The sequence below is a fragment of the Rhipicephalus microplus genome, chromosome 7, assembly GCF_043290135.1.
Source record: "Rhipicephalus microplus isolate Deutch F79 chromosome 7, USDA_Rmic, whole genome shotgun sequence".
NCBI lineage: Eukaryota > Metazoa > Arthropoda > Arachnida > Ixodida > Ixodidae > Rhipicephalus > Rhipicephalus microplus.
In genome coordinates this window covers 49,985,931-50,009,777 of record NC_134706.1, presented here as the reverse complement: position 1 = coordinate 50,009,777, position 23,847 = coordinate 49,985,931, and the positions used below count along the sequence as shown (strand labels likewise).

General features: G+C 43.7%; 2 long non-coding RNA genes across 2 annotated transcripts; both read left to right on the top strand.

The window, feature by feature from the left end:
* Positions 1 to 10,742: 10,742 nt before the first annotated feature.
* LOC142767448 (uncharacterized) lies at positions 10,743 to 20,663 on the top strand. Its single transcript, XR_012884886.1, has 2 exons — positions 10,743 to 10,863; positions 20,382 to 20,663. It is a non-coding gene; the product is annotated as an uncharacterized LOC142767448 (long non-coding RNA).
* LOC142766924 (uncharacterized) lies at positions 15,620 to 16,299 on the top strand. Its single transcript, XR_012884664.1, has 2 exons — positions 15,620 to 16,072; positions 16,133 to 16,299. It is a non-coding gene; the product is annotated as an uncharacterized LOC142766924 (long non-coding RNA).
* Positions 20,664 to 23,847: the final 3,184 nt, after the last annotated feature.

Below are 23,847 nucleotides of genomic sequence, written 5' to 3'. Positions count from 1 at the left end.
TTCTTCGATGGGTACTTGTTCTTGGTTAATCTTGAGGACCTATTTTATTCTGCCCTGCCCGGTGAATTGTTTTGCTGCATAAGAAGCTGCATAGATGAGAGTGGTGTGGTTGCCTTCAGGCATGCCGCGGGCATGGCAGTATTATCTTTTATGGTACTTTTGAAGTTTTATGTTGAAGTCAACTTCATTAGCGATTTTATAATTAAAGACGAGACATTTTTGTAGGCTCGATTGTTGCTCCTGTGTTGTGCAATTTCTTATGTTTGACTATAGCCGCTTTTATGACGTTCCACCATCATTTTAATTAGTGGGAGGTTTCAAAACTTCTTACGTATGATGATAATTTTTGTTATTTTAAAGCAACTAACCACCGTCACATATTAGCCCCATGTTAACAATGTTCTAGCAGGATTTCGTAGACTGAAAAAGGATTAGTGTTTACACCTCAGTAGAAGGCTCGTAGTTCTTTGCAGTTTTTGGCTTAGCACATTACCTTGCAGAGTCGTCACGGCTGTTGGCTTTTTTTGTCTAGGTGTGCAGATAAACACGCCTCCATACGAGTTGACATACTCCAAAACTGTGAAAAGGGCCATAGCTGAACAATACCCAGAGTATACATGTGCAGGGTCATGCTCACACGTTATGCAGAAGACGTCTCAAAACCAATTAGACTGATTGTCTGTGGTTGGTTTTTTTTGGCATGCTCCTGTACGCTGTAGCTGAGTTGCTCCACCAGTCTGTCAAGAGAGAACACCATGGTACTGGGATAGAGCAAGAGCGCAGAACAGCGAGACCTCAGGTTGTACCGTGTATGCACCGAGCTGCGCGTGACCTAAATATGGTTGCAAACAGAGATGACATGCCGATTATTTTTTTTTGCGCCACAAAAATCATCTCAGCTTCTCCATGTATACTAGTGTACTATCTAATAGAAGCAACTAAGGCGGGTAAGACAAGAGGCCTGCCAATCATACACAAAATATATCAACGGAGTTGTTTATGGATTTCCGCTAACCTAAGCAAAGATTATTGATGGCCGAGCAAGAATATGCGTGATTGAGCATGCGCAGAAACATGAGCTTTCGTTAAAGGTGAAGATGGGGCACATTTGCTGACGCATTGCGATTCTCATAAGTGTGAGCCATACCTGGATAAGGTTTGAATTATTGGCAGAAGCAGGGACACAACTACTCGATAATGCATGGATGCATTCTGTATAATATCACGAGGTTCATTATTTATCAGTGATAGTTTGTCTTTCTGGTAGGTAGAAAACAAGTTCACAAATTGTGATTAGTTAGTATGCCCTCAAGGTGAGCCTAGCTTACTCCAGACGTGTGTGCCTATAATTTTCAATGCAGGATATGATGAATAAACTGTCGAAACTTTGAGCTCCCCTAGACCCCTTTTCTCATTATTTTGTCATGAAAAACAGCCATACTTTTGTGGCTTCTACAAGAACATGGACTGATTAGAATAGTAAAGAGTACATCTAGCTTGACCTTTGTGTCTTAAAAATCCACAGGGGCAAATTTGACATAGAAGAGGGACACCGTGTCTGAATGATGCAGACCAGGAAGACATGAGGCTATCACAAGTTACCGATATGCAATAACAAGGAGAATGAATGCGGTGATTGTGTGAGCATTCCAAGCTAGAAAAAGGCCAGGAGTGATCAGTGCCTTCTGTCGCATAAGCCATGAAATAACAAAAGCAACCACCGTCACCTCTGCCACCATCTGCAACGTAAGAGCCCTACCAAAGGCTGAATCCATTGTTGTTCTGCACAGGGTTATGGCATGCAGCTCCATCAATGTAAAGGGAGGGCACATAAATGTTTCACTGTGGTAATGTCAGAGCGCATGCTCAAATCTGTTGCGGCAAAATTATTGATTGATTTGTGGGGTTTAACGTCCCAAAACGACGATATGATTATGAGAGACGCCGTAGTGGAGGGCTCCGGAAATTTTGACCACCTGGGGTTCTTTAACGTGCCCTGAAATCTGAGCACACGGGCCTACAACATTTCCGCCTCCATCGGAAATGCAGCCGCCACAACCGGTATTCTATCCCGCGAACTGTGGGTCAGCAGCCGAGTTCCTTAGCCACTAGACCACCGTGGCGGAGCGAGAGTCAACCGTTCATTAGTCTTCTCCGCGATAATGGGCATCGGCATCTTTGCATGTGGCATCAATCATTTTAGCGTTATCGCTAGTAGCCAAGTTTGTTTAGAAATAAATTTAGCTGTCTGCTTTGGGCGCTCAAGTGTATCCGATGATCTTGAAATGATCTGGAATGTACCCAAACACTCTGGCGTGGATTCTGTGAGGTAGTGCCTGTACGCGAGCAATGGGCTGGTCAAAAAATAAAAGATAAGAATAAATGAGGGTCCTTGAAATAATGGTACGATGTTGACAAATTTTTCAAGTGTTCTCTGCGTGCACAGTGAGCAGCATGCATAACAAGCTCCGACATGTTACCTTGAACACTTTTACTGATGCCAGCAGGGAAGTTGTGCGTGCTGTTGCTTAAAATATAGCTCGGCCTGGGTATTATGTCGGCATGTGTGGGTAACATGTCGGCAACTAATTCAAAAGATAAGTGGTGATAGCGTCAATACAACTAGTAATGGGAAACGTGGTGGAGTATTTATATTAAGCTTTCTGACAACTGAACCTTGCCTACACTTTCTTCACAAGGAGCAGCTGTACTATGCGAATTAAATGAATTCACATTGAGTGCACTGAGGACATGGCTTAACACTCTTTTTGCTATATCATTACGCTTCATCTAAATGAGCATGTTAATTTTAAGTACCTGTCGTATGGATCAAAAATAATATATCTGGCACTTCAATTTCGCTGTGGCTCGACCACTAAATACTAGTAGCTTAGTGCGCCCTTGGGATCTACATGCGCAGCCGGAGATGCATTGAGGCTTCAGTGTGCCCTAATTTTCTGGATTGCGATGAGTGGCGAATTCGTGCACCAGTAGTGATACTTCACTTCATATGTGACCTTGCCATGTCATTTCTGTTCAAGCGAATGACATGGGGAATTCTTTAGGGACCATCAGTGTCAAGAGGTTTAATGTAAACTGGTCTAAAGCCTTCTCACTCTTGCGTGATCTTGGGCACCGCCGGTAGTTTTTCATGAAATGTGATAGCATACACTAGCATCATCACCTCGGAAGCATGTCGGAGCACCAGTGCTGGGCATAGTGCACGCCATAAGCCACGCACAAGCAGTGCAACTTTTACAGCATGAAACGATGTGTGTATGAAGTCTCAACTGTATACCTCATTGTGCTTAACATTGCAGTAATATATGTAGAAGCCTCACCATGCTACATATTTTCGCGCTTGACAGCGAACTTGTTACATGCTAGTTTCAAGCAGAACACTCTGGGCACAAACAAACCCTATATAACAAACCATCAAATCAGAACTTCGGTTATTCTCCAACAATAAATTGAAACTTTGTACATGCTAGAACGCCTGGCTATGCGCGCCAAGGTAAATGCAGATGCGAAATGTTTTTTTTTTATCAAACGAAGGCCAGTGATTGTGCTTTTAAGACCTCTCTTGTCTTGTGAGCCGCGGAACAAGCATCACCTGTGGGTATATATACTAAGCATTGGGAGAAGCATACATCTTCAGCATGTCTTCAATTTTTAATAAAGCTTTAGCAGCACCTAGATTGCGTGTTTCTTTGTGTTTGTTTTGTGCTCTCGCACTACACCATGAATAATTACGAAGTACCTAATAGCCCAAGAACAAGTCCTTCGGTGAGCTTCGCAGGCATGGAAACACGAGATGTGCTGAAAGCCTTTCTGATAACGTGACTACTTGTAGCGTTCACGCTGACACCTCCGCCACTGATGGCATTTATTTCTATCATACGTTTGTGGTACTTAAAGCCATTGCTTTATTGTATGCCAAATTAACTGAAACCATTACTTTCGAACCACTTCTCCAAAGGGTATTTCTTAAAAGATGTAGAAACAAATACGGGTTCCAGATCGCCTCGTTTAGGTGCCACAAGTACTCCAGCTCGTGACAACATCTCTAGGAATTCAATTATTTGCTTTCTGAATTTGACAAATGGCTTTCCGACACTTCAAACAAAGGTCCCAACGCTGTTAAAAATACTTGAGACGATAGGGCAGAAATAGCCATCCGCCTTGACGTAAAGGTTGAAGTTAACGTGTGCATGCTTTAGCGTGAGTGAAGCGCAAGTGTTTGAGCGACTTCGCTTTGGTAGGATAGTAATGAGAGCTAATTGACAATTATAACAGGAAAAGCATGGGGTATATTGCAGGAAGTAATATTAATGTAAATGGGAAGAAAATTATACAAAATGATGACTCGCTACCGGCAGGATCCGAACCCCCGACTCTCGAATAACGCGTCCAATGCTCTATCACTCAGCTACAGTGGTGTTTATAGCCCCGTTCACTTTATAAGGTATATAAGTGTATGGAAACGCGGGAACTTCAATCAGCACCACATTTCGCCGTGATCGTGAGTGCGGAACACTCCCACCACCGTGACAGCCGGTAGCGCTGACTTGCTGTGGCAAGATAACTTGCAGATGACATATCATTTTTTGGTCCACTTTTTTTCTTCACATTTACGTTACAATTACCTTTACAACAACCATTGTACTTTCTCTGGAATATTTGCCTGTCAGTTCTCATAATTTCTGTGCCCTAGAGAGAAAACGAGCCCTTAAACTTGCACTTTCCTTCATTTCAATTTGGTAGGTTATATGGTGTAGTGCGTGCGGTGAGAACAGTGATAGTTTGAGGAAGGCTCTTAGAAGATCTCTTGTAACTTATGGTCAAATGAGCACAGTCCTATAGCAGAAATTGAAGCGATCATACATAGTAGTCTACTGGTGGCGGTGAAAGATTTAGTTACAAGTAAGAGAGATAGGGGCGGCCTTAAAGCCCACTTCTGACGTACCCATATCCTGCACCAGATGAACCTGGCCCCTACCAACTTCTTAGATGGCAAGTGATTGACGGCACTTCAGGATGGACAAACCGAAACCGGGGTGCGAAGCTCGCATTCTTTGCCACATAAAACTTGGATACAGTGACAAAATCTGCCAGAACACTTCTGGAATTGCTGTTATGGGACACTTATAGCTCCTTAGAAACGCTCATAATAGGCCAGCCGTGAATATTACTAGTATTGTGGAAGGCAAAAAAAAATCCCAGCATATCCACGGAGTAAACAATTAGAAGTGGAGTGAAGCATCCGTCAGTCCATCCGCGCTCCCATTCGTTCATGCGTCCATCCGTGTGTTCGTCCGTCTGTCTATGCATCCACGCGGTCGTCATTGCGTCCGCCCCTGCGTTCTTCCGTGTGTACAGCTTTTGTCTATCCACCCATCCACGTGTCCATTCATCCGTTCGCCTGCTTGCCCGTCTTTCCATTCATGCGTCGGTCCAACCGTTCATCCAGTGAACACTCCAAGTACCGCCATCTCGCATCGTTTCATCGCGATCATAGTCGCGCAATCGTCTCTCTCCTTCCCTTGTGGAACGTACCCGTCTATCCCCTGTCGGGTATGTGCCACCGGTGGTAAGTAACAACGACAACGGTGGCTGCACAAGCCACACCATAAGGAGCTTCGCCCCTAATATATTGATAGTACGCGATGATGCCGTACCCAAATGGTGTCGGTAACTGGCACGTGATCTGAAGAACAATAAAGGAAACGCGGGCATTGTTCGTGAGCGTTGGCTAAAGCTAGCAGACGGCAAAGTTGTAACACGTTCTATTCACGTTTTATTCAGCAGTTGTGTTTCCTGGAAATGCCATCTCAACAACTCGTGGGGCGGGATGGTGAACATAACCCAAGCAATAAAAAGAAAAGAAGGAGACACGGCACGTGACATGAGCAGATCTGTGCTTTTATTCGTTGGAATAAATGACAGCGTTGAGGCGCACTGCTCGTCTTCTCTCCAGGTGCATTTGTCTTCAAATCCCGGTTCATCTTAGAGCGAAGTCTTGGGATTTCGCAGTCTATTCAATAAAATGATCATTGCAAACGCTGAATACTGGACACAGCTTGACTAACAGCTCACTTCATGTTACTGATCGGTGATCGAGAATATTGTTGCCGACTCTGGACAGAGTTTAAAGAAACTGGATGTGCCTTGAAATACGCAATCGGGCATGCTGATTATTCCGGCAATATTTCGCCCTAAAAGTAGATCTATAGCGGCCAGCAATTAACGTTTCTATAAAGGTCGGTATGCATGCTTCGCAACCGTCTGGGCCACGCCCACATTTGTCGATTGTTCGGGATGTTGAAGACAACCACCGTATGCGACTTCAAGTTCAAACATTTGTTTGGCTCAAATTGAGGCCGGAAATTTCAAGTCCAGCTACAAGCATAATTGCTTGCCCTGACAGTGTCAAAGAGCATCGATTGATGATGATGAACAAACTTTATGTAAATACCAGAAGGATCCTCCTCCTCTTTTAGTCGAGTGAGCGGAAGGACTAAACCTAGACAACGTTCATGATCCCGTGGGCATTGGCGGCGTCTTTGGCCTGTCGTACTAAGCGGGCTTGTAATTGAGAGTCAGAGCTAAGCAGCGCAGTATTCCATACACTACCGTCTGGGAATTCACCTCTCATAGGGGCCTGCGGGCACGTTCATAAAGTGTAGCTCCAGGCCACCCAGTTGTTGCAAAATTTGCACGCAGTGGTTCATTGTTAACCGACTAGGGAACGTATTGGTCTGAAGTAGGCGCCACGCTGTCGCCGGTCCTTTGGTCAACGACGAGTGTGCGGGAGGACAAATTTTCCTGCTTGCCCTGTAATACTGCGTATTATCTCTAGGTGGTCATCCGCTGAAATCTCTCATCGTTCTGCCAGCTCAACCAGGGCAATCCAGAGGCTTAGTCTGTAAGTCCTCGAGCTGTCTGGTGTGGAGCTTCATTGCCGGGTGAGGAGGAGTGAGTGGGTGCCCATACTATATCTATTCTTCGTTAATCTCTGTATTCAGTCAATATTCTTAAAGCTATTTGGGATATTCACCCTTGTGCCAAATTTCTCACAGCCGTCTGCGAGTCGCTAACGGTTAGTGAAGTCGAGGTGGATCCTATGGCCATTGCAATGGCTTCTTCCTCCGCCTCTTCTGCAAAGCTCGTTCTCACCGAACAACTGACCTTATATTTCTTTTGTAGTCCACAACTGCTATAGTCAGGCTGTCATTTCCATTGTACTTGGCCGCGTCTATGAATGTTGTTTTTGCTTTTATCTACATTTTTCGCTCTCTCAGCTCTCTTTCCCTTATAATGGTCGTATTGCATGTTTTTTTTTGTATTGGCAAGATTACTAAACATTTCCTGATCTCATGCGAGATATCCCTTTTGGCGCCAAATTGACTTGCGTAGTTTATACCCAGTTCCTCTAGGATGGCTCTGCCTGTTTTACTATGCGTTAGCCGTTCATATTGTGTGATTCTTTGAGCTTTTATAGGCTCTTCTGATGTGATGTGAAGCCTTAATTGAAGTAATTTCTCATCAGGGGTAGTTATCACAAGTACAATGGCCTGTTGGAAAACTCTGCTAATAATTCTGTGAATCCTTTCACTCTCGGCCACTTGCAGTCTAAGATACGGAATCACATATACAATAGGACTTATGACAAAAGCCTGTACAAGTCTAATCATACTATTTTCCTCCATACCATAGTATCGGTTTGTTATCCGTTTGAGTAGACAAATAGCTTACTGCGCACTGCTTTCAAGTAATCTAATTGCATCTCCGTTATAACCGTTCGATCTGATCAGGAGCCCCCAAATTAATCTGCCTTTAACCATGGGTATTTGCGTTTTTCAACAAAGACTTTATTGTTAGGTTTTTTCTGGATTTTTTTCTGACCCCTAAACGTCAGATTTTAGAAAAGGAGTTCCAAGTTTTCACGTGAGTTTTGTAATCTTGTATGGGTGGCATATTCTACAATATTCACTGCGGTTCGCAAGGCTTCTTTTATGTATCTGTCACTACCTTCTACTATCCATAAGCTAATGTCATCTGCATAGAGGCTATGGTGGAGTCCTGGATTTTCATTGAGTCTTGAAGGAAAACTCTCTATAGCCGCGTTAAAAAGAAAGGGGGATAGGACTGAGCCTTGTGGCGTTCCTCTGCTAATCATACTAAACTCTTGAGATTCCACTTCGCCTAGTATTATTCTTGCAGTCCAGTCAGTTGCAAGGTCTGTTATATAATCGTATACTTTTTTCCAGCACTAAAGCTTGAAGGTTTGCAAGTATAGTTTTATGTGATCTATTATTGTAGGCCTTGTCAAGATCCAAGACAACTATGACCTCTGTCTCTTGTGTATTGAGATCCGAATCAATGACTTGATGTATATTCTTAAGCATGATGTCATGTGTGGCAGTTTTGCCCTGAAGCCTACTATCGTATGAAGAAAGAGCTCATTGTCTTCCGTATAGTTCGACAGGCGAGTGAAAATGACTTGCTCTACGAGCGTCGATTGTCAATTAGTTTTCTCCACAGCAATGTTTAACAAAATTTCTTCATTGGGCATCAATCAATGAGCGTTATCACTGGTATGCGTGCTCACTCAGAAATAAATAAAATTATCTGCTTGAGTTGCACGCTGAAGCCAAACAGACGATCCTTAAAGGATCTGTTACTTTCCAGACATCCTGGTTTGGTTTCCGTGAGGTGGTGCCTGTACACCTGCAATGAGTCAATGAAATAGCAAATAGAAAAAAAAGGACAGTGGGTGGCCATAACAGGATGGATTATAGATCAATGAAACAAGTTTATTAGTGTCCAATAGGTAGTGCTAGTGTCCTAGCACGGAGCAGGGCGCTCCCGCGTTGGGACCGAAAGACCTAGTCTCCCAGCCACTTCTCGGGATTGTTACACTGTCCATAATTGTACCTCTAATGTAGTACTTTGCAAAGCTCTATCTACAGGAGGAAGTCGTCAATTTTTCAAGTGTTAATTGCATTGTAGTCGTGAGCATTCTTAACGCGAATGCTCCGACGCCTGACCTAGACAACTTTCATGCCAGCTGCGATGTGCTGCGCACCGCCGGAGCTGCTCTAAGGCATGACACACCCGAATGCAACAAGTATTCTATGGGCTTGCACCGACACGATGCAAGAACGGAGAGAACAGCAACGCAAACGAAATGAAGACACCTATTCTTGCATCTCACTCGATAAGCATATAAAATAGAAATAAAACGAACAGCTTCTGGGTGTGTCTGCATATTCATATCAACCATCATACTTCTATTTAAGTAACAGAGTGCGTAAATTACACATGTCACGTCGAATAATTCTCGCAGCGTGACGTACTACTTTGGCGTACGCGGGACCGTTGTTTGTTGAAGAGGTTACCTCCGAATTGTTTTGGCCCGTGCCCGTGAGGAGAAGGGCAAGTGGTGTTCAGTCTGACATTTCTCTTTTTTAGAAACACGTATACCGTAGCAAATCTTGATATACGAGATTTTGAGTGCCCAATGCGTGCATATCTTATGTCTTGAAAATGCTGAAACCTAGTCAGGGCCCTACAAATTGTGTGCAAACAGCGGATAAATTGATCCTCAGCGAATACACCCGGTTATGACGAGGCCCAAGTACCCTTCTGGCATATAGTGGTCTGGCTATTTGCTCCTGTGCAGCACTTTTGAGATATCCCAAAAAAGAAAAGACCCAGGAACATGTTCCTTCGACAGTGTCCACATTACTCACCACGCTGGACGATACATAGCGACGCTGTGTTCTGCAAGCCGTGCCGGGAAAAAAATTCCATTGCTATGCTATACCATTGCCGCCTTTGTGCCATCATAAACTGTAACATTACTCTTCGCTTTCCTGTCATAGACACAGTCCCAGTACACAATTTCTCACAAAATTGACTTTTGAAACTTTTCTGGCGCCTATTATTAGAATTTTGGCATCCTAAACTGTGTTTTTCTTGCCTATTTTGGAGCCTATAACCCAATTTTTTAGTGCCTATGAATCGGGCTTCTAGGTATTATACATGAATGACTTGTTGTGCATACGAAAATGCTATGAACCATCGCATTGTATATGGACACAGGTTGTTTGCCATCTCGCCGTGGTGGTTTAGTGACTAAGGTACTGGCCGGGATCGAGTCCTGGCTGCGGCCACTGCATTTTCGAGAGAAGCGTAAATTCTGTACGCCCGTGTGCTCAGATTTGTGTGCACGTTAAAGAACCTCACGTGGTCAAAATTTTCGGTGCCCTCTGCTATGACGTCTCTCATGATCTTATGGTGATGTTGGGACGTTACAATCTATGTATCAGTCAATCAATCAGTCAGGTAATTCGGTTCGATAAGTTGTCATCCACCGAACACTACTGGAGAGAATGGTAGGCACCTTAAGATCATGTTATTTTCATCATGACGTGTCACTGATGTTCTTCTACATTTGTACCTCTTGTTTTCAATCTTGGTTTAAACAAAATGAACAATGCAACCACGAATTTACAAGAATGTAAACTGCTAGAAAAGCAATCAAAAAATACCGATGTGAATTGTTCGCAAATCACTGCTTCGAATTGCAAAACCAATTGCGTTACTGAAAAATGTAATTCTATGGGGCCTGAAAAATAAAGAGAAACAGAACCAAGCAAGTGTGCAAGACTTGTTGGGCAATTTTCGTGCCCTCAGTTATGTATAAAAAGACCTCATTTTTGCTGATCGAACATACAATATCTTGCATCACTCAGCTGAAGATGGGAACAGTTTTAGGCTTCTGCGTCTTTCTCTTGCTGACTGCATTTGTAATTCTTGTAATATTACAAGCTGATTCCGGCTCTCTGGTACTTGCAGGTAAACTTTAACTTGCTTTTAATCAATACGCCAGGCCTGCGTGGTAGGCGCAGCACAATCACAGCGAAAGCTAAAAGAGCGGCCTTTCACAGCATTTTCAACATACTCATTGGGTAACTACTGCAAGCACACTTGCTTAGTACCCACTTTGGCATTAATAATAAACTTTTGGGTAATAGGCAGGCATTCTCTATGCTGTTTTTCGTCATTCTTCTGAAAAGCCTGGTATCTGATAAACAGTTGAAAGGAATATGTGCCAATTGTCCATGCAGTGGCAGACGACGATGAGGTATCATGGCTGAAGTGGATATGTGCCACAGTTAATAGGGGAACAAAAACAGGCTTTAATGATGGTCGGAACCATTTGACGGTCCACTCGTTACGCTAATCGCATTGTGCGACGACTTGTTGTTCTTTTGCTGTTGCAAACACTTCGTAAGTTGTAATAACGCGATTGCTTTCCCGAAATCAAGCCTAAGACAAGTTTGACAACAAGTCTCAAGCACCGGAGTAGCTCAGTGGTAGAATACTGGGCTGGAACCCAGCGGAACTGTTTTTGAGCCCTACTGTTCCATTGGATCTAGGTCATGCCTGCCTAAGGCAAGTTTGACACGTTACAAGCGCCAGCGTATCTTCATGGTAGAATAATAGGCTGGCACCCAGCAGACTCGAATTCATGCCCCCCTGTGTCGTTGGTACGAGGTTTTTTTACAGTGAAAGCTGTTATGAGATCACAACTAGAGTCACGCGCAGTTGCATGTTGTTCGCCGCCACCGCCGCCGGTGTCCGTAACCACATCGTGCAAAATTAAGAAAATAAAACCTTGCACGAATGACTCAGTGGGACTTGAACCACGATCCGCTGGGTGCCAGCCGAATATTCTACCACTGAGTTACGCCGGTGTTTGCAACTTGTTGACAAACTTCCCTCAGGCAGGCATGGCCTAGCACCAATGCCGTTTGCAAAAGCGTTTTACAAAAGACTGAGGCTATACGCACGACGTCGTGTGGCTCATCCGGAAGTGGCTATACGCACGACGCGGCTGTTGTGCCACCCCGTGACAAGTTTGTGAAGCTTTTTTTTTCTTCCCCGACGGCGCGAAACTGGCGAACAGCCGGCGAACCAAACGCCTCTCGCCAGCGTGTTTTGCGGCACTTCTTCCCTAGCCGGCCGCGTCGACGCTCCCGTTTCGCTCAGCGCACTAGCAGAGAGAAATTGAAGAGATCTTGGTGCGCCTGTGAGCGCCTTGTGTTCTATGTCATGGCGATTGAAGTAGGCGCTACGTTTAATACGTTCGAAGAATTTCGCAAAGCGCTAAGCGATTTTCAAATCAACAACAACGTTCTCTTCGTCACCAAGGCGACCAAGAAAGTTGAAGTCGTGAACGCGCGTCTCAGTGTTGGCTTAGAGAGGCTCGACTCTAAACTTCAGTACGCTAACGCGACTTACATCTGCAAGCATGGTGACGTCAAGAGATGTTCGGGCACCGGCATCCGACCTCGTCAAAGGTAAGCAAATAATGACAGCATCTATTTGTGCAGTTTTATTGATCGGTGCCTAAATGCATATTGTGTGCAGGACAATGAAACAGGAATGCCCAGCCACTATTGTAGTCGCAGCACGACGCGCAAGCCAAAGCTTGAAATCACGAAGGCTGACCTTAATCATAACCATGAAGTCAGCAGCCAGATCTTCAGCTTCTACCCAGAGACTCGGCGACTCACCAGCAAAGAGCAGGAATATGTGCTACCGCTAATGGAGATGAACGTGCCCCCAAGCGTGGTTGCGAGCAAACTTCACGGGAGGACCGGTAAATAGACCTTAAATATGTGTCAATAGATTTTGCGAAATTTGATATTCATGATTAAACTTTCGATTATTCACCGAGTCCCTGCTAGGATGCATGCGGCAAAGCCAACTTATACTGCACGGTTTGGCAACATTCAACTCTATGGCAACATTCGTTCTTTTTTTTTTTGCTCAAGGTTTCGCTGATTTGTTGTGAACTCAAAAATAACAAGGTGATGTTAGCATTTTGGGGCGCAACAGCTAGCTAAGATATATAAGCTTATGCATTTACCGGTTAGAATTCGTTATCACGCTTATTCAATTTCGATCGATACCACCAGGGATTGATGTTTTATATTGCCAATGTCGACATGCTTTAGTCGTTTCTCGTGCACCTATACGCGCCCCAGTAGTTAGCACAGACACTGCATGCACTTTCAGAATCAGTTCAAATGTTCCCGCTCCGGTGACAGACATTTTTACCGCGTTTTGCGAGCTGAGGAGCCGCTGCCCTCGACAAAAATGCACGCCACTCGTGACTTCGCCTCACCCACGCCTTACTTCTGCTAGCACAGCTCCAGCTGTAAGTTTAAAGTTGGATATATCAGTTCCGACAAGGAGAGCGCTTATATCAGTTCCGACAAGAGTTAAATGGCTTTTAACATATTGCACTAGCTTATACATTATAATTTATCACATTAGGACTCCTCAATCAGCTTTTTTTAATTCCAAGTTTCCTTATGGTGTAACACATGTTAACTACATAATTTTCTTGAAATATGCTCTCTTCCGCAGGCAAAACCGTCCTATCGAAAGACTTGTGCAATTTGAAGCGGAGTCTGGAAGGGTCTGATGAAGCTGAGCTGCTAATGCGGGAGATAGCTAACTGCCAAAACAATCACAAGGCGAAGGTGATTGCCATCACCGATGAGGCCAAACAGCTCCAGATCTTACTCGTGCAAACAGCGCACATGCAGCGTGCGTTTGAGTCCTTTCCTGAAGTGCTTCTGCTCGATGCGACGTATCGGACAAATAAGCTGAAGATGCCCCTTTTTGTTTTTCTTGTCCAAGATGGGTGTGGCGCTAGCCAAGTGGTTGGCTATGCCTTCGTGACCTCAGAGCAGTACCACGTTTTGTCCAAACTTTTGGAAACATTTGTTAAAGAGAACCCCAGTAGCCAAGAGACTCAGGTAGTAGTTGTGGACAAGGATTTCACAGCGATAAATGCCATCCGCAACACATTCACAAGTGCCCCTTCTGCACAGCTTTGCCAGTTTCATGTGGTCAAGGCATTTGGCGTGGCAGCTGGCCGTTTGGGAAGGTCACTCGAAGAGAAACAAAAAATGATTTGCACTTTCAAAGAAATGCTGCATGCTCCCACCATGGAAAAATTTGAGGAAGTGAAAGCAGACTTTCACCGTTACGCCATCAAAGAGGCAGTTGCATACTTCGATGAAAACTGGGGCAGCATAAAGGAGATGTGGGTCCGCCATATTTGTGACAGGGAATTCACGTTTGGTGACAACACAACAAATCATGTGGAGTCGCACAACAATCTAATCAAGAAAGTGCTCAAGTCCTCCAGCAAGCTTCATGAAGCACTGGCCAATCTTTTGAAGTTAGCTGGCATGAGCAGACAAAACACATGCCATGCTGCAACACTACTCAAGACCTGCAACTTCTACTCGTACAACACCTCACACGACATCGAGAGGCAGTGCGAAAAAGTTTTCACTCCATATGCATGCAGTTTAATGAGCGAGCAGCTAATGAAGATGGAGGAAAGCAATCGTGCAATCAGAAAAACAGCCGAAGATAAATATGCAGTCGCCTCTGGAGTAGGCGATGCTTGCCATCAGGTTTGCCTGGACAGCCAGTCTTGCAGCTGTACAACATTTTCAAAGATGGGGCTGCTGTGCAAGCATTTCTTGGCAGTGTGTGTGAAGTTGTTAACAAAACCTGATCTAGACAAAGCAGTCCACAAGCGTTGGTTTAAGAACTACCAAATGAGCTTTGTTGGGCCATGTGAAGATGTGAATTCGGAAGAAAGCCACTGTCCAGAGAATGTCGAAATTGTTTCTATGCCTGGGCCCTCTTTCAAAAAGATGAACCGGAATCAGCGGTACAACTTTGCAATGCAGGCCCTTAAAGCTCTGGCCGACACACTCGCAGACTGCCGCCCAGAGTTCTTTCAGGCACGCCTTAGGCATCTTGAAGACATAAACGCAGTTTGGCTGAAAGGGGACGATGCGGGAGAAGCAGGCTGCTCCGAAGAACGCACCACTGAAGCCAACTGCGGTGACCATGATCAGTGCAGCAGCGAACAACATGACAACGTCCCAGAGAACGGTTCGCAGATTAATCATACACAGAATAAGAGGAAGCAGGATGTAGAAGAGAATGACGTCCCTATCAAGCTTCCGATGGTTAAAACCAGAGGACGGCCAACCAAACGGCTTCGGCAGCGAAAGCTGAAGAAACTCAGAAAAGGTGGCCAGCCCATGCCTTTCTTGGTGCTCTCTTCAAAAGAACAAGAAAAATGTAAGCAAAATTATTGATTGCTAGAACAGTAGAACTTAACTTTCAGAGGCAGCTAGCAAATAAATGAAAAACATTCACCATAGTACTCATAATACTCGAGCGGGTTTATGACAGAATTAGATTGCTGTAGGTTTTGTGTACTGCACTCCAATTTCACATATGCTTCAAAAATTTTATGTGCTGAATATAATGCAACTCTATTGTAAGCTTTATAACATTTACTTGTGCAGTGCAGATCTTAAGCCCCGAGACAGTTTCAGTACTTTCCCAATGGGCTATCCTAGTTAGAGTTTTCTACTTTATAGCATAAACATGCATGGTCACGTATGTAAACAGCTATGGACGTTTGGTAAATCTCTCTTCGGCAATGAATTTTTTGTCGTACTGATTCAGAACAAAACAATTGTGTCAAATAGGCGGTATAACTCCACCTCTACGTTTCAACTGTTGAAAGGCTACTCATAGCTGTTGGTGGCAGTTATAATTGTTTCCTTTTCTGCCCGCTACAGTGATTCTGACTTCCATTGCTGGTGAGGACGTGGCAGGTCGTGCCCTTGATGGAAACTTCCAGGTGCAGGAAAGTCATGTAGAGGTTCGACCTGAATGTTTGCCAAGCTGCGTACTTGACTGCAAAGCACCATTACCAAAGCTGAAGAAGTACTTCACACCAGATGCCTGGCTTGCACTAACGTCAGCGAGTAAGATTTTTTTTCGTTTAAAACTGTTGCTTTAAATGACCATTTTGTGCACCACCTTTCTTGACAATTACAGTTGCAACTAAGAAGCAAGGGAGCCTGTGGTATTGCGGGCATTGCAAGGACAAGTACGATGGTGCATTGAACATGATCTGCTGTGACCAATGCCTAGAGTGGTACCACTGGTAAGCATGTGATTTTACAAATGTGTTGAGTCATGCTTACAGCAAATTTTTTCTTGGCAGGTCTTGCGCAGGAGTACAAGAAGAAGATCTCGGCCGGCACTGGTTTTGCCCCAAGTGTTCAGGCACCGCGTGATGAAAAAGACAATGCAAATGTGGAAGTTCAAGTAAAATCAGCTTCAACTTACTCATGAGTCCCAATAAAATCTGAATGCATACGTAAGCTTGTATGCCCCAACGTCTTTCTTTTTGTCAAGCTGGTGGCCGCCGTTGAAAATAGGAAGTCTTAATAAGTACTGATGGTAATAGTTGCATTCATTAAGAACGCTTTCAGTGTCAGTCGAGCCCACTGTAGAGATTTGTGCAACGTTGATGCTGGGCAAACGTAGCTCCAAACAGCAGGTATTAATTTGGCACTTGTAGGACAGTGTGTTGGCATAAGCGCGTTCAGGGTCCCACATGAAGGGAGCCAGTTCTCACTGGAGAAACCCCCTCCACTAATCCCAACTTCGAGAATTACCCCAGCACTAATTTTCTCCCCTAGCAAGAAAAAATCGTTCGTAAGGTGCCTCATTGACTCTTGCAGAGCCATGTGTCAGGTAATTTGCGTTCCGCGCGTTCGTCTGGAGGCGAACATCAATCTCGGCCTCCTGCGCATGCCTCAGTCGATCGTTCAAGAAAGGTACAGACGAGTACAAGAGAAACTGTATTTTGGATTGAAGTCACTCCATTTCGATGTCGAAAAGAAAGACGAAACGTGCGTTGTTCCCCCGTAAAAACACTCGCTAAAATGCAACAAGGTGTGCGTCACACCTTGATCTGGTACTGAAACCACCGCTGCAACCGCCGCTGCGAAGGACTTGGGAGCACTGCCACGCACTTCCCGAACTTTATATGGAGGAGGTCGCACTCGTGACGGCCATAATCACGTATCGAATGGCTCAAAAGCACTGCCCGAACGTTGGCCCGAACTTCGTGGACGATGCCGAACTCGCGTCCCTGTTCTGAAAGCCGCAATCACGCATGCAAAAAAAAAATGGGCGACAAACATTCAGCGCCGAAAAAAAAACAGGGCAAAAAAAAATTCATTTTGTTTTGCAAACTCGCCACGGGGCGGCACAACAGTCGCGTCGTGCGTATAGCCACTTCCGGATGAGCCACACGACGTCGTGCGTATAGCCTCAGTCTTCACAAAAGTGACAGAACAATCAGTCGTGGCAAATTGCAATTACCGTAACGAGTGGGCCATCGAATGGTCCAACCCATCCAAACAGCTTGTTCTTGTTCACCTTTTAACTGTGGCGCATATCTACTTCAGCCATAATTCCTCATCGTCGTCAGCCACTGAATGGACAATTGTAACAAAATTTCTTTTAAGAGTTCGCCAGCGGATACCATACTTCTCAGAAGAATGACAAAAATAGCATTGCAAGTGTGCTTACACTAATTACCCAATGAGTGTTTTGAAAAGGTTCTGATAGGCCACTCTTCTAGCTGTCACTGTGACAGTGCTGCGCATACCACGCAGCCGTGGCGTTTTTTTTTCTATTTTCGTGCGATATTATTATGGACACCGGCAGAGGCGGTGGAGGTGGCGGACAACAACGACTGCACGTGACCCGAAAAGTGATCTCAAAATAGCTTTCACTGCAAAGCATTCTTTGATATTTCTTATGACGCCATAGGGACAGTAAGGCAGACCCACCATCACCAGAATGGCGTAATGAAAGTGAATCTTACTCATTCTTATTTTGTACATATCAGATGATATCACGTATGTTCAACAGCACAGCTCAATAAGAATACGTTCGTCTACACAATGTGGGCAAAGAAAGCCTCATTTTAAATGGCACTTTTGACACGCCAAATTTTGTAACTTTCATTGCACTTGTTTTAAGATAATTATCTGATTTTCTTTCAAAACTGTCGTCGAGCATTGCCTTCTTTTCCAGAAAGACAAGTGTCGGGAGTCGCACGTTTTAATCAAACCAGAATGTCTTTCTTCTTCAGAAAAGTACGCTATGTGAATGCCATACAACCCACACGAAAGCACCTAGGTGGTTCTGATCGTCCCACGAGGAGTTGATATGAGCTTGTTAGAAAGATATTTAGCCCGAAAATCTGAGAATTACACAACTCTCCTCTTCCCGCCTTTATTCTCCTCTGCCAATTTCACAGCATTCACTGGGACGTGCCCCGTTGGGGGTTAAAGAAATTGCGTATTTTTCTCTCCCCCTCTCCCTCCTACCACCAATCGCGCCATATCAGTGTGATGACTTATCGGTGCCGGCGCTAGTCATTTTAAGGCTGATTGCAGTCACCTTCTGTAATTTTGATGAACAGAAAATTAGGTTGCACCCCATAAATTTCCGAAAGATCACTTTTGCCCGGTCACGTTAATAACGGTTTTTAACTGTACACGACACCAAATTTCGAGGTTAAATATTGTTAATATGCGTCTCTCATAATCATATGGTGGTTTTGGGACGTTAAACCTTACATATCAATCAATCAATCAATCAATCAAATACTGTTAATATAGGCGTCAATATTGAAAATATTCATTTAGTGGTTCTTACAGTAATTCTTGCATGAAAGCTAACAATAGGCACAGAAAGGCGCTATCAGAACCCTACAAAAGTCTTTTTTACTTCTGATTCATGCTCGTATATTAAAACGGCGTTATAGAAACACAACTAACCAAACAGATTTTTGCCTGAAATTCGGTCTGAAGTGGTAACGACGAGACAACTAAGGTTTTTTAGTGATGAACAAACTCTCCCGGGTGTTTTTGTGTTTAAGGTTCAATAACATTTTTTGTTTTTAGTTATTCCGTGGACTTGTAGCTCAACATACCGTAAGTAACCAGCGTAACGTCACACCAAGCAGATCAGTGAGAGCCTTCGGAAACAGAGTTTTCGAGTACACTCATTTACCAAATACTTGCACAAACGCCGACGGGAACCAACACAACTAACTTCAAATTATGCATCAGCGATCTTCGAATTACATTATCAATATTTTGATTTAAGTACAGTCTGTCTACTTAGTGAAAAATATATATTCACGTGTGATTTTTCTTCCCAGTATTTGTTTTTCAATCCAGCCGTGTTATTTTTACAACAAATGTGGTCCAGCAATAGATATTCAGGTTCTGGTTTTCTGTTGCAAAAGCCTAGCTTTTTACATGCCTGAGTTGCAATAATCAGAAGCAACGTACTATCATGAGGCACGCTACTCCCTGTCACACAGGAATAATTTATACCCTCCGTAATTACTTCGCGTTAACTAAAAAATAGTCACATGGTGATGATTTATATTTGTCCCCCCCCCCCCCCCCTCTTATGTGGCAGCAGGGGTATTTGAATCTGCGGTCGAGTCAGAAGCACGATAATCTAGCGTCTAAGACACTGCTGTGGGTCATCGCCTGCAGATTTTATCTTGGGTCATTTTATTGTGGGTCATCGCCTGCAGAACGTATGCAAAACAGCATTACAATGAAGGGTTTGACGGAACGTTTTCCGGTTGGGGACAAACAACGAACAAAAAGCACTTTTGTGTATTTCAATCATATCAACATATCAGAGAGGCAGCTTAGTAGAAAAGAAATAACGTAAGCAAACAAACACAAGTTGTAACGGCTACTTGCATCCCGAATAGAGTTCACGCAGCTGACCGAATAACGAGAGGTGGCAAGTGAAAACCAGGAAGCTGCTTTTATTCAGCGGTGATGCTGCAACGTTAACTTCAGAAACTCATTAAGAATTTGACCAGGCTCATTTTTTCTTCGTCAATGTGAATGTTTTCCTTGCCCATGCGTCCCTCAACTTCAAATTTTATTAGACCTATTTGGAGCCAATATAGGTTTAACATAAAGGCCTTTGCTCACATCAATTCTTCTTGAAATATATAAAATTGAATTCGATGATTCAAGTTGTGCTTCACTTATTCTACTAATACTTTAAAGCAGAAATAACTGATTGTTCAATTGGGATACTGTGGAAGGAAAATATCTTGTGTTTCTTTTATTCAAATCTTTACATTATTGGTTAGCAATTCATTCAAGGTCGACACATTCATTGGTTTTCAAAAAAAAAGCACTAAGCATAAAACCATTTATTATACAGTGGCGTTACTGGAAGTTTTTTCATAATTGGCTAGAAAGAAAGCATTTTATACTTTTTTATTGAAACCACCCGTCACCCTCAAAGCATAAAGACAGAATCAGAACTTCGGAGTGATATTTATTATTCGCCATAATTGTCGGAGCAGTATTAAATCAATGCAATATACCTATCTACCTATGTTACAGGAGGATGTGCTCTACATGACAAGAGAGGACGTGAAAGGCCTGGAAGCATTCCTGTATACAATCGCATCTGTAAACTTCTTCGTTGAGAGTCTTCTTATAGACCAATTTCGTCCAAACCACTCATACAGTAAATGTCTTCGAGCTCACTTGTGAAGGATATTGACACGGCCATGATATGAGATTGAGTTATGCCACTGTGTATATAAGTCATTGTGATATTTAAGGCACGACAATAAGGTAATAAAAAACGAGGTCGTGTTGGTGGTGATCTTTCCGACTGAACACCCGGTGCTCTTGTAGACCGAGCTTGTGTATTATTCATAATCACGTGGCAATATAAGTTACGTACACTTACGACAGCATCAAAAAAGAGCACTTTTTCCATTGAGAGAAACATTCCTTTTTTTCTTTATTAAAAAATTAAAATGACGCATCAATATTACACCATACGCAGAGATATTTGTTTAAAAATTATATGAACCTTCAATGAGTAGGCAATTCGACAGAGAATTTTAGGCAGTGGTCGTTAGAAATGGTAATGGAATTTTTTATTTACGTGAGCTCTTTCAGTACGCTCGGTTCTGTTCACCGTTCTATATTTACGAAGGCGCATTGCATATGCCCTAGTGTCCGCACCAGAATCAAACTTTTGTTAATGTCCACCTTCTGTTATTAACAATCTGATGATAGCTATGCTGAAGTCTTAACAAAGCCATAACATTGAATTGTGCCACCCTCTTCTAGTTTCTCATGGCTATTGTTACATAAGGTAGGACGATTTTTCTAATGCTTGTCTTTGGCTACAAATCTTCGCTGATATAGACAGTGCCCGTGCTTCTCGTCGGATGTCTTCATCTTGTTCGCACTGATGTGTCGAAGATGGTAGGAAGTAATATCACGTTGCAACACTGTTAACATCACTCTACTCATAGCAAGTAATAAAAACATTAATAGAAGACGGCACGTATAATCAATCAATCATTATCGCAGATAGAACCTGCCAAAAAGATATTAGACTGTAAACTTGAACCATTGGTAGTAAGACAGCATGCTCGCGCCTATTAGGGTGACATAGTTCGAAGTATATAGCTTAGAATGTCATGAAGGCTAAATCACATTCACTCACTTGTTTTACTTTTAGCTAAAACTCGTAGAAACGAGATTTTTTGTCGAGCAATTGCTTCAGAATAAGGCGCCTGTTGATTCCTTGTATCCAGTTTCAGACAAACCAGGTATACTTTATTATTATACTGAATCTTAAAAACCACGAGTAAGATTTTTGCTCAAGCATTCAAACACTCTGGTTCATGTCATAATCACTCCTCATGAAGTCATGTGAGCACAAAATAAGAACCAGCTCTAACGCGAGGATGCACGTAGTTTATATTAAGGTTGTTCTCACGTTGCAAAAGTCACTGTTGTTAATGTTTAAACAAGTTTGTTATGCTAAGCCCGATTGTTGCAGAAACTGATGAGAAAAAAGGTGTCCTACTTAATTCTTACATTCATCGCGTATCTCACAGGCCAAACAAAGTGGCTAGTAGAGAAGTAGTTATTCTTATTCCTGTGGCTGCCAATGAGCCCAATACATTTCTGCGCCTGTGCAGGGCAAAATAAAAAAAATTTAGTGGGCAATATTTAAGTAGTGGATTTAATTTTTTTACTAAGCACCAACAAACAGCGGGATGTAATAGTGCTGGATCTCGAGGCAAAGAATGTTTAGCAGCAGCGGATGCTACTGACTTATGTGTGGTGAATGATGGCAAAGAAATATTTTGTTCGGCCTCCACATTTATGGAGTGTGATAGACCTTGTATTGCAACACTGCATAGACCTTCTGGTATCATTGGCGACGGCCCCAAACTGGTTTTGCGGCAACCATAGCCGTATCTTCACTAATGTCATCGTATTTGGGACCGCTGGCAGATATTTCTGCAATGTGACTCACTGAGACTCGTGCAGAACAGTGCTGAAGGAATCGTCTGGTGAGCTGTTTGTAGATATGTTAGGAAGAAAGCGAGGAGCTGCAACGCTGCTCAAATTGGCCGATCATTTCCCTGCTTCTCACTGGAAGTTAAAGGACCTGCGCGCAGCAAGGACCGGAAGCTCATGAAGTAAAAAGGAATCCCATCGGCGAAAACTGAATGTAACCGAATAAATGCTGTCATGCCTCACCCCACGCAAAAACACGCACGATTTAATGGCCTGCTTTCCGTGAATGTTTATCGCCGTTCACACTCTTCACCAGAATACGAAGAGTCATGAATAGTCTTTCTGGAAAATTCCACACTCGCTAACCATTCGGAGCACTCGCTTTCAAACGAGGAAAAGATTTGGAGACTCTTGCAGAAGATTTTGCAAAAGAATACACATATGGCAGATCAGCAGGAGTGACGATACCTCTGCCACCTTAATTATTCTATGAAAAGATACGTCGTTTACATTTCGAGAGCTGGATACGGCGCTTAGCAAATTTAGACGCTGTGCTGTGGGTCCCGATATGATCAGCCATCAAACAGTGACAAACCTGCCATATATTCGAAAGCGCGCCCTCTTGGACATATTTATTCATGTCAGAAGCACAGTAGAGATATCATTTGCATGGGAGACAGCATTGGTGGTGTCAGTGCTGAAGCCCGGAAAAAATCTTGCGAGCCCCGCGTCATATCGGCCGGTATATTGCTAACACCATGTGTATCTAGGTTGATGGAGAGACTCATACGTACTAAACTTACTCTGTAGTTCGAGCAAGAAAGAAGATGGCCCGCGTGTATAACAAGATTTCCCCCACGGCTGAGCGCTCAGGACAGTGTTTTAGACCGGCCGAGCCACATCGAACATCACATTATATCAGCGGCCTCTCGACACTCGCCTTCTTCATGGATGTTGCCTAATCATATGACCGTGCACTTCACACAATCATCGTCAACGGACTCCAAGCCATGGGTGTTTCGGAAAATGCTCTTCGTTTCGTACATGAATTCATCGGAGACCAGCCTGTCTGCGTTAAGCTTGGAAATATCACGAGCGAAGAGTGAAGCGTTTCTCACGGCGCTTCACAAGGAAGTGTTCTATCTTCTTTGCTTTTTAACGCTGCCAGGGATAGCCTTTCGGACACTCTAAAAGCAGCCCTGAAAGAAGGTAAAATATTCATCTACGCCGATGATACCCGCATCTGGATATCAGGGTACCAACACAAACGTCTTGCCCGGATAGCACGGGGAGCCATTTCAATTATCTACGCGATAGCGTTAGAGAGCTCGTGTCGCAGAAATCCTGCTGTCGGTGTCGGCCCCGTTGGCTGTGGGCGAAAACTTGTCTGTGGATCTGTGACCAAATATACAAGTTACCGAGATCGCCGCGGGAGGCCGCTATATGTCCACGCGTGCGGCAACCAGAACCGGCAACCAGAACCGGCAACCAGAACGGTGGAGAAGGAAAAGCAAGCAAGTTTGGAAAAAAACAG